This window comes from Phyllostomus discolor, chromosome 8 (genome assembly GCF_004126475.2).
Source record: "Phyllostomus discolor isolate MPI-MPIP mPhyDis1 chromosome 8, mPhyDis1.pri.v3, whole genome shotgun sequence".
NCBI classification, from domain to species: Eukaryota; Metazoa; Chordata; class Mammalia; order Chiroptera; family Phyllostomidae; genus Phyllostomus; species Phyllostomus discolor.
The window spans coordinates 60,886,185-60,897,175 of NC_040910.2; the positions used below are offsets into that span (position 1 = coordinate 60,886,185).

At 49.8% G+C, this 10,991-nt stretch overlaps 1 pseudogene; it reads left to right on the forward strand.

The window, feature by feature from the left end:
- The first annotated feature begins 9,377 nt into the window (after positions 1–9,377).
- LOC114515370 lies at positions 9,378–10,244 on the forward strand (annotated as a pseudogene).
- The last annotated feature ends 747 nt before the right edge of the window (positions 10,245–10,991 follow it).

Below are 10,991 nucleotides of genomic sequence, written 5' to 3' on the forward strand. Positions count from 1 at the left end.
CCTCAAAGGGAAACACTTTGCTAATGTGGAAGAGGTGAAACAAAAAATGGCAGAAGCACCTAAAGGCATCAGAACTGACAAGTTCAAACACTGTTTCGAGCAGTGGAAAAAAGTCTCACTAGGTGTATTACATCAGATAGAAAATACTTTGAAAGTGACTGAAGTTTAAACATGTACGAGTAAATATACAATTTTTAATAAATTCTAAGGTTTTGGGTCCCCCCTCATATATGAGACATTTGAAGACTCTTTAAGACATTTTCCCCAGACCCTGGTCACAAAGCTACTGGCCAATGTTTATTTTGATTGGCCTTGCCTCTATGACGTAGCTTTACCTAATTTTAAAGTGAGGCCTTTGATCCATTGGGACCCTGGTTTGCTGCAATGGGAGGTGGGATCCACCTTTTGTTCCCCAGAGTAAACCATGCGTATCCACTAACCCCATCATGCTTTCCCCATCTGTGATCCATCCTGGATGCCCATCCCGAGGGGAAGCACAGGAACACCCAGTAGGCTCTGGTGGGACATGTGTGGTTGAGCAGAGCCGTGCCCGAGGGGCACTAGGAGCACTGGCTACATCACGCTGCTTGTAGGAGCCTGAGGAACAGTGTGAGCTGTGTGTGACGCTAGCTGAGCTTACACTGTGTGCACTCACAAATAGGGAGGGCAGATACACAGTGAAGGACCAAAGAGCAGTCTTGTTAAGTGGCAGCCTTGAGTGTGGGGGTGGGAGTGAGGGTTGGAGGTTCAAGGGAACATGTCACACAATAAAATGAAATGAGAGGCTTTTCTAATGGAGCAGTGATGACCATGTGCCAAGACATGACTCTTGCACAGCAGCTCCAGAAATGCCAAGGATGGCAGAGAATAGCTTCTATCAACCTGAGCCTTTCTGGAGGGGTCCCAGCCCTGGTGTGATGGCCCCTATGCCAGAGGATGGGCTGGCTCCCCAGGGTGAGCAGGCAGGTAAGTCTCTTTCTCCCCTACCTGAGCAGTCCTGGGGCCAAAACATAAACTGCCTCTAAGAAATCACACCAGGGCATCTTTGTAACAGCCCAGGAAGGACCCTTAAAGAACGGACTATTTCACAGAAATTGAAATTGTGGCCAGAGAAAGGGAAGCTGCCCCAGAACCTCATAGCCTGCTCAAGCCTGGGGTCATCCACTTTGGACTGCCCCAGACTGGCCTCCATGCTGCCGGCTCCAGACCTGAAGCCCACAACCTGGCCACTGGGATTCCCTCTAGCCACTCTGGTCCCATGACCAGTCTCAGCCCTGGCCCCAGGATGGGCCAAGTGATGAAGTGGCTGCCCCTTGCCTTCCTGAGCAAGGGTAAGTCAGTCCAGGGTTTGAGCCCAATGTCCTCCCTGCAGGAGGCACAGCCTCTGTGAGGGCAGCACAGGCACACAGCGGCTCCTGTTTCTCTTGCTCTCCTGTAGTTCTTAAGTATCCAGACAAGCAGCCCTCTTACACTCTCACAGTCAGCCTTCTCTTCCTTCCTTCCACACATTGTTTGAGCACCTACTGTGTGCCCAGCACTGGGTATTCGCCAGTGGACAAGGCAAGCAGGGTCCACCTGTGAGCTGGTGCTCAGTCAAAATCATACAGAGAGTACTCAGCACCATTTTAAGCTGGCAATATGATGGACAAGATCTAGGGGGCAACATTAGGTAGGGTGACTGGGAAAGGCCCCTCCTAGAAAGTAACAGTTGAGCTGAGACCTGCAAAGATGTTGTGGAAGAGATGTCCAGGCAGAGGGGAAAGCAGGTGCAAAGGCCTGGAGGCAGGAATGAAGATCCTCTGAGAAACATCAAGAAACCCCAAGTGACAGCAGAACAGTGAGAGAAGCACAGAGTGGCAAGACAGGAGGATGGGGGCCAGCAAACCCAAGCACCAGCTCTCCTGGCGGAGCCAAAGCCCAGACAGAGGCCAGAGGCAGAGGGGGGCCAGAGCTGAGCCGCAGGAAGAGGGCAATGTGGGTCACAATGGACTGTCCACTCCCATTGAACTCCAACCTGCCTGCCTGCACCTGGGCACAGCCCAGAACTCAGAGACGGGTGCTTTCTGGGGTGTGCAGGCTCTAGGAGTCACTTCCGTGAACTGCTCATTCCTTGTGGAGACAACAGCTCCCAGGCAGTGAGTGAGCCTCAAAAATGCCAGGGGCCCAAGGGGGATCCCTGAGTGGGGTGCCTGGAGAGCAGGACGGGCCTGCCCACATTGCCTGAGTGCCTCCAGACTTGGGCAGTGAAAAAACAGAGGCTCCACTGCAGGGCAGGGTGGCTTGAAGGGACAGGGGACCTGGCTAAGGGCTGTTACTTTTCGATCCCTCCGGGGTTAGGAGCTACTATTATCTCTGGTTTACAGATAAGGAAACTGAGGCTCAGAGAAATCATGAAGTTTGTACAAGGTCACCCAGAAGAACTTGGATGATCCCCAGCATGTTGCCCAGGACCTGGGAGACCTCAATGGTCAGTTTCCAGTCAGCACCCAGCCAGCACCCAGCCAGCACTCAACTAGCACCCAGCACTCTCTTCAATCAGGAACTGAAATGTTCCAGATTCAACTAGTACAGGAGCCTGGCTGGCAAGGCTTCAGGCTTCCCACTGTCTGCACCAGGGGCTCAGTGAAGGTCCTAGTCCTGGGTTGGGAGACATGGCCCAAAGCCTGGCTCTGCTCTGACTTATCAGAAGTGCTGGGGCAGTCGAGGCCCCAAGTATGCCTGGCCCCCTGACCATGCCAGTTGAGTTGTTTCCAGCTGGGGCTGTCACCAGCAGTGCTGCCAAGAACCTTGGGGAGTGCTGCAGGTGCTCTGAAAGGTAGGCTCTGGGCTCACACAGGCCTCTTGAGGCTGAATCTACCTTCTAACAAGATTCCCCAGATGAGAGACTTCCGGTCAAGATGGCTACATAGGTAAACACTGCTCACCGCCTCACACAAACACATAAAAATTACAACTAAACTATACAACAACTATCACTCAAAACCATCAGAAATTGAGCAGAATAGAAGTCTGACAAGTATGGAATTAAAAAACCCACATCCATCCAATTGGTGGAGAGGTGAAGATGCAGAATGGGCTGGTCCCACATCCACATGTGGTGGATAAAAATTTGAGAGGGATACCTAGGGAGTGAGGAGTCCCAGCCCCACACCAGGTACCCCAGGCCAGGGTTCTAGTGCCAGGAAGATAAGTCCCCATAACTTATGGCTGCAAAAACCAGTGGGGATTGAGTCAATGGATGAAACTGCTAGAATCCCAAGCAGTTCCTCTTTAAGAACCCACACAAGGACTTACTCAGGCTCACTCCCTTTGAACTCCAATAATGGGATAGCAGCTTAAAAGTCACCAGTGTCATACAGGAAGGAACTGAAGTGTCTGGCATCAAGATGAGAGCTGGAGACAGCTTTCTCCCAGACAGAAAAGCAGGCAAGGCCATTGTCCCTTATCTGGATCTTCCCCCTGACAGAGCCACAGAGCCAGCAGGCAGGTGCCATATCTGAAACTCCATCAACCTAACACTACCCTGCCCTGGAGATCCCCTGAAACCCCACACTACCCAACTTACAGGCCCACTGGGCTGTTAACAGAGACTTTTCCATATGAATGGCTGGTCTTGGCTCATGCTTCACAACTTCCTAAATCCTCTAAATAAGCAACAGCCAGCCTCAGTGAGCCCCCAACCCCTGTACCTCTTGCTAAGTGGCCCCAGACCTGGCACTAGCAGCAGCCAGTCTAGACACACAGCTTAGCTTCACTTGGGAATCTCCAAGCCTAGCACAGATAGCAGCCATCTCAGATTGTTTTATAGCCCAGGCAGGGCGACCCTGGGCAAAACACAGGATGACATTGGCCTGCACCACCCAGGAAACTCCAGGGCCAGAGCACTCAGTGTACAGCTACAGACCAGGTCAGAGCACTACCACCTCACCCCTGCACAGCTGATCCCCCACAGAAGGCAGAAATTGGTGATTAGCGGTCACAGCCAGTCCTTGCAGCTGACTGGCCTGGGTAAATCTCTTCCATTGATCTACCAACAGCAATCAAGGCTCAACTACAAGAGGAGGGTGTACTCAGCCCACATGAAAGGCACACCTCGAGTACCCAGCTTGGGTGATAGGGGAGTCTGTGCCACTGGACCCTACAGGACACCTACTATATTAGGCCACACTACCAAGACATGGAGTCATAACAGCTCTACCCAATGCATAGAAACAAACACAGGGAGACTGCAAAAATGAGGAGACAAAGAAACATGGCCTAAATGAAAGAACAGATCAAAACTCCAGAAAAAGAGCTAAACAAAATGAAGATAAGCAATCTATCAGATGCAGAATTCAAAACACTGGTTATAAGGATTCTCTAAGAACTTAGTGAGGAAATCCACAATATAAAAAATCCAGTCAGAAATGAAAGACACATTAATTAAAGAACTATTTACAGGGAAACCATAGAATGGATGAAGCCAAGTATCAAATCAATAATTTGGAACATAAGGAGGCAAAAAAAACAACCAATCAGAAGAAGAAGAAAAAAGAATTTAAAATATTGTGAACAGTGTAAGCAGCTTCTGTGACAATTTCAAGAGGTCCAGCGTATGCATCATAGGGGTGCCAGAAGGAGAAGAGAAAGGGCAAGAAATTGCCACAATCTATTGGAAAAAATAATGAAAGAAAACTTCCTTAATTCGGTGAAGGAAATAGACATGCAAGTCCAGGAAGCACAGGAAGTCCCAAACAAGATGGATGCCAAGAGGCCCACTCTGAAACACAGCATAATTAAGATGCTAAGTATTAAAGATAAAGAGAGAATCTTAAAAGCAGCAAGAGAAAGGAAGTCAGTTGCCTACAGGGAAACTCCTATAAGACTGTCAGCTGATTTCTCAAAATAAACTTTACAGGCTTGAAGGGGTTGGCAAGAAATATTTCAAGTCATGAAAAGCAGGAACTTACAGCCAAGATTGCTCTACCCAGCAAAGCTATCATTTAGAATTAAAGGACAGATAAAGAGCTCTCCAGACAAGAAAAAACTAAAGAAGTCCATCATCACGAAACCATTATTATATGACATGTTAAAGGGAATTTTTCAAGAAAAAGATCAAAACTATGAACAATAAAATGGCAATAAATACATCTTTATTAATAATTGAATCTAAAAAACAAACTAAGCAAACAAGAACAGAGATAAAATCATGGATACAGAGAGGGTTTTGATGGTTGCCAGAGGGGAGAGGGTGTGGGGGAATGGGTGAGGAAGTGACAGGACTAAGAAGTACAAATAGGTAGTTACAGAATAGCCAGTGGGATGCTAAGTGCAGTATAGGAAATGCAGTAGCCAAAGAGCTTATACGCACAACCCATGGACATGAACAATGGTGTGGGGATTACCTGACAGAGTAGGGGGTGCTGGGGTGAGGGGGGCAAAGGGGGAAAATTGGGACAACTATAATGATATAATTAATAAAGTATAATTTTTTTAAAGTATACATTGAAAAAAATTTTAAATAAACATTCCCCAGATGATTCATGTGCATATGAAAGTTCCAGAAGCTCTGCTTCAAAGCCCATACCAAGAAGCAAAAATGCACATCTTCAACTTTACTAAATAAGTCCAAATGGTCTTCCCCAGTGGGTGCCCCAGTTTGCACTGCCCAGGAGTGGATGACAGCTCCTGTGACTCTGCATCCTTGCCATCTCTTGGCATTGCCAATGTCCTAGCTGTTTCCAATCCAGTCTGTTGAAATGGTCCCATAGCATCGGTCATTTCATATTTTTCTTTCATTTGATTCACTTTCTGAAGTTTAGCCTCCTCCCAAACAATTACACTCAGGCAATCACATTTGATGCTAGATACCTATTTTTCTAATGCAAACATGTAACAGATGTCTAACTGTGCAGGGTTCCTGCTTGTGTCACTGAGAATGGCCACCACACCCACCTGGAGCAACCATGGTTTTCCTTAGCATTGGTGCTGGCGCTCCATGCACTTGGCCCCTGGAGCACTTATGGACTCATGGCTTGCACAGTGGGAGAAGGTGGAGGCCACATCTGAGTGGCCTGGCTCAGAGCTCAGCCTGGAATGGCTGAGCAAGCAGCAGGGTGCCACAAGGACCCTGTTTTCACCTCTGCACCAGCTGAACCAAGAGGAGTGTCATCTGTCAGGGAGAAGCAGGGTGGGTCTCAGCTGGCCCTGAAGGGGCCTCTGGAGTGGGGTTCCTAGCCTCCTCAGAAGATCCAGGGCTGCCCTTGGCTCTCAGTGCCTGTCAAGAAGAACCATTTCTGCCCTGGCCATTTCTGTGCTGGCCTGTGAGTCAAAGGGTCACTAGTTCAATTCCCCGGCAGGACACTCACCTGGGTTGTAAGGCCAGGTCCCCAGTAGGGGGCACATGAGAGGCAATCATATATTGCTGTTTCTATCCCGCTCTTTCCCCCTTCCTTCTCCTCTCTAAAAATAAATAAAGAAAATATTTTTTAAAAAAAGAACCATTTCTGGGAAGAGAGTGGTGGCTTCCTCTCTCCTTGGTGCCCTGGGGGGACTTGCCTGCAAGGCCCAGCCCTCGGGAGGGGCCTCAATCACTCTACCTTCCAGCCCAGCCCACCTGTACCTAGGGGTGGGGGCATAGCAGAAGCAGCCCAATTGGGCTTGTAGGTCTTTGAGGCCAGCCCTGCAGCCTTGGAGCTGTGTGACCAGCTTTCAGCAAGCCACCTCAGCTGCCCAGCTAGGAAGGACTGTTAAGGAGTAGAGGAGACAATGAACTGAATGGCCAGCACTGCATCTAGCTGGCTGGCCATGGGGTTCATGACATCTCAGGTTGGAACCCCTTAGGAGCCGACCTGAGACAAGGATGTCAGGGGTGACTCCCTGCCCCCCAGGAGCACTGCAGGAAAGGAAGGCAAGGAAGGGGAGCCAATGAAGGACAGGTTGGCCAAGCCTGTTCGCACTGGGGACAGCTGGCCCAGGCCCCCAGATCCCTACCCCCAGGGCTGTTCCCCACATTTGTGAAGCCCTGCTCTAAGCCTGCCCCCTCATCGCCTGAGAGCCCCAGGAAAGAGGGGCAATGGTCTGGACTCGGGTGGGTATGGACAGCTCTGGGTCCGGGCAGGCCTGCCACAGCTCCCAACCCTACTGCTTCCTGGCCGCTAACTGTGGTGTGTTACCGAGCCTCCCAGTGTTTCTCCCACTTAAAGATGAGTTCATAAAGCAGCCGTGAGGGCATGCCAAGAGAATCAGCAACATGCTGGGGCAGTGCAGGCCCCAGAAGTGCTCAGTGAATGTTCCTTTTCATCAGTAAGCCTGGCTGGTACGATTGCCCAGAGATCCCTGGTGGGAGTCACTGTGGTCCCAGGAGTCCGGACCTGCCAGGCAGAGCTAGAAGGCAGCATGGCAATGAATCTCAAGCGCAGAGCCTCTGAGAGAATCCTGCTGCCTCTCAGCACTGGGCTCTGGGGAAACGAGCCTAGGGATGCTGGTCAGAGGCAGGCCTGACCCACTGCTCCTGTTGGCAACCAGAATGCAGGCAACCTCGCAGAGCCAGGGGGCCTGAAAGCACCAGGGAGTAGGCATCAAAGCTGGTGGAGTCTGGATTGTAGACCAGAGGGAGAGTGGGCTCCTTATGGGGCTACTGAGACCTTGGCCCAGAACATGGTTGGCCCTCAGGGACCAGAGAGGAGAGGGCTTCACAGTACCTGCCACACAGTGAGGACAAAAGTCAGGCCCTGCCAGCAGTGGGTCCCAGGTTTGCCCTGCCCACCACATTCTCACACACTGGTGACCATGCAGGGTTAAAGTGAGGGTGCCTGCAGCCCCACATGGAGCTGCTGGCAAAACCAGTATCTGCCGAGCTGCAGACAGTCCCATTCATGCTCAGTTTCAGCCAGGAAAATGTGTGTTGCAGCCAGTCCTTCCTACTCATGCCCAGGCGTTTGAAACAGTAGCCAGTGCTCAGTCACAGGCTGTGGCACATGCTTCTGTTCTCGGACACAGGCCTGTCAGCAGCCTGTTCGCTCATTTACTAACTGGACGATGACCGGGTCATCTGCACACTCTCCATGTGCCAGGATGAGGCTGCCACAGCCCTCCCCCTGCCTCTTCCCTCTGCCCAGACACTTTCCAAGGTAGGCTGAAAAGTGCCCCCACCAACCCGCAAAGAAGTCCACGTCCTAATCCCCAGGACCTGTGAATGTTCCCTTTTATGGCCAAAGAGGGCAGAGGGCTGCAGAGGGTGTAACTGAGTAAAGGATCTTGAGATGGAGAGATTGCCTTGGGCTTTCAGGGTGGGCCCTCACCACAGTTGGGTGTGTCCTTGTGAGAGGGAGGCAGAGGGAGGAGCGGGTGCTGGCCTTTAGGGTCAGGGCAATGTGGCCCAGAGCCAAGGAAGGCCACAGCCACGAGAAGCTAGAATCCCAGATGGACCTGCCAAGGCTCCGGAGGGTGTGCCACCCTGCCAGGACCTTGATTTTGGCCCAGCAGCAATGGTTTCTGACTTCTGCTTCCAGAGCTGGAAGGGATTAATTTCTGTTCTTTGTGGCAATGTTACAGCAGGAACAAATACACCCTCTAATTCCCTATCCTGCTTTGCCAACTGCCATCACATGTTAGTACAAGAGAGGGAAGGGAGAGCGAGAGAGAAGCACCAGTGTGAGAGAGAAACAGCGACCGGTTGACTCCCCTACGCTCTCTGACCCAGGATGGAAGGTGTACCCTGACCAGGGAGTGAACCCGGAACCTTCTGGGGTATGGAGGACGCTCCAACCAACGGAACCACCCAGCCGGGGCAGGTGCTAGTATTTATTTCTTGTTTCTCATTCCTCAAGGGCAGGAATTTGAAGTGCCTTGCTTTTGACTGCACTGAGGCTAGCCATGCCCCACACGGGCTGAAAGCATGAACACATGAGTGAATGATTATACCAGCATGTTTTTATTTTTCAAGAGTAACAATGATTTGTATATAAATGTGGGTTTACATATGTGCTTGGAAGAACTCCCGAGGGGGAGCCCACCACACTGCTGACAGGCCCCCACAGGAAGGGAACTGCAGAAGGCTTCACCATCACCATCTGCACTGAACCCCTAAAGAGTGCAAAAGCCTCTGTTGATTTTATCAACAAAACAAGTAAGAAATACAAACCATGAAAAGAAAGGAACACTAATTTTTTCAAAAGACTGATTTCCTGTGAAGTTGGGGCCAGGAGAGGATCTGTCTGGGCCAAGTCAGCCGCTGAAAGGAGGCCCCTGGCTTTGCAGGAGCAGGGCTGGCTGGGGGCAGCTGCCCAGACCTCCGAGGGTGATGGATGTGCCCGCCATGGGACTGAGGGGCTCAGCTGAGAGAAAGGTCACCAAAGTCCTTTGGGAGCCATTTAGATGTTGAGAACTTGGCTTTGATGAGCGTTCTCACCCAGCAGATCTTCCACACGCAGTGTTACCATGGTTCATTGAAAACCTGCCACGAGCCAGGCACTGTGGACAGATTCGAACCATCTGCGCTAACCTTCGAGACAGGCTCACCAAGTCAGAGCGCCGTTGGACCACTGCTCAAGGCCACCGGGCAGAGGTGCTCCCTAGGCCAGCAAAGGGCCGAGCCTCCACTGCCCCTACTGCCCCCACTGCCACACCCACTGCCCCTGCCGTGGTCAGAAAGGGGCTGCACAGTTGAGAAGGTGCCTGCTGATGCCCAATGAGAGAGAGAGAGATAGATCATGATGATGCAACAGGATCTCTGACTGAGCAGACAAGTGAGTGTAAGTGGTGATGCAGCATCAGGAAGCAATTCAAGAACTTAGTGAACTTTTGAGACATTGGCCTCGGTCTCCATTAATTACTGGAATCCAGCAAGAAAACAGACAGATCAGAGAACTGCAACGAGAGAACAAAGACTTGTGGACGTCCCTGGGGGAACACCTATGGTGGAACTCAGTCTGGGGAGCAAATGTTTGGGCTGCTCATGGCTAGCAAAAGAAGACAAGCCAGGCAGCTGATGGAGCCAAAACGGCAGCGCTCCATGGACTCTCCGCACCTGTGGACCAGGTAACGAAGGGGCAACAGTGGCAATGGCCATTGAAACCAACGAGCAACTGGGTTGTAAGGAGCAGGAAAGAATATTTCAACTTGAACAGGAACACAAAGGCTTGAGAGCAATCCTTCCAATAATTCAAGAATCATGTTTGAACCTTAGAAAAGACAATGTGTCAGAAAGCACGTCTTTGTCAGCATTAGTGACCGGCGCTGTCCTGAGTGTGAGGGCAAGCTGAAGAGCTTCTCCTACAGTGAGTGAATAAACAGAAATATCTGTCTCGAGCTACCTTCTTTTCCTATAATATGCACAGTGCACTTGCAATGACATTTTTAAGAGATAGCAATGAACAATGCATAGTTTATGGTCATAGATTTTATTCTAAAATGTAATTGAAAAGTAGAAAGCAGGACTGTTAACTGATGAATAAACAGAAGGTTTTCACAGTGAGTGCTGGACATATCAAGGGCTTTCAGTGTGCCGTTGGCTTTCTGGATTATACTTGGATAAACAGGAATATTCCCAGTAAATGTTTGGGAATTCATAACATTATCCCAACTTTAAAATACAGATTTTGCCACAGTTTGCTGAATGGAAGAATGTCATACTAAATTTTATCTTCCTTCTTTGATGGCAAAGTCAACAATTAGCTTATATACCATGAGACTTCAGTTTAATGACTGCCTGCCTTCTCTTTACTGTTTGTCAAAGGAAACTCAGTTTGAAAGGCTGTAGGAATGTTTTATCTGCCCCAGAAACAAAAGAGGTAATCTAACTTTAGCTGATAGAACATGATGAATACTCAGGTAACGACCATCCGTAACTTGCCAAGCATTTGAAATACCATTTCAGGAAAGATACCTTCTTAAAATGAAGATCTTATAAGAAACATATTTAGCAGGTTAAACTGCTCCTTTGAAAGAATAAGTTTTAGTTCTAAATCACTCATGAAGATGAGATTTTTCTCTTCTCTGGTTGATCTTCA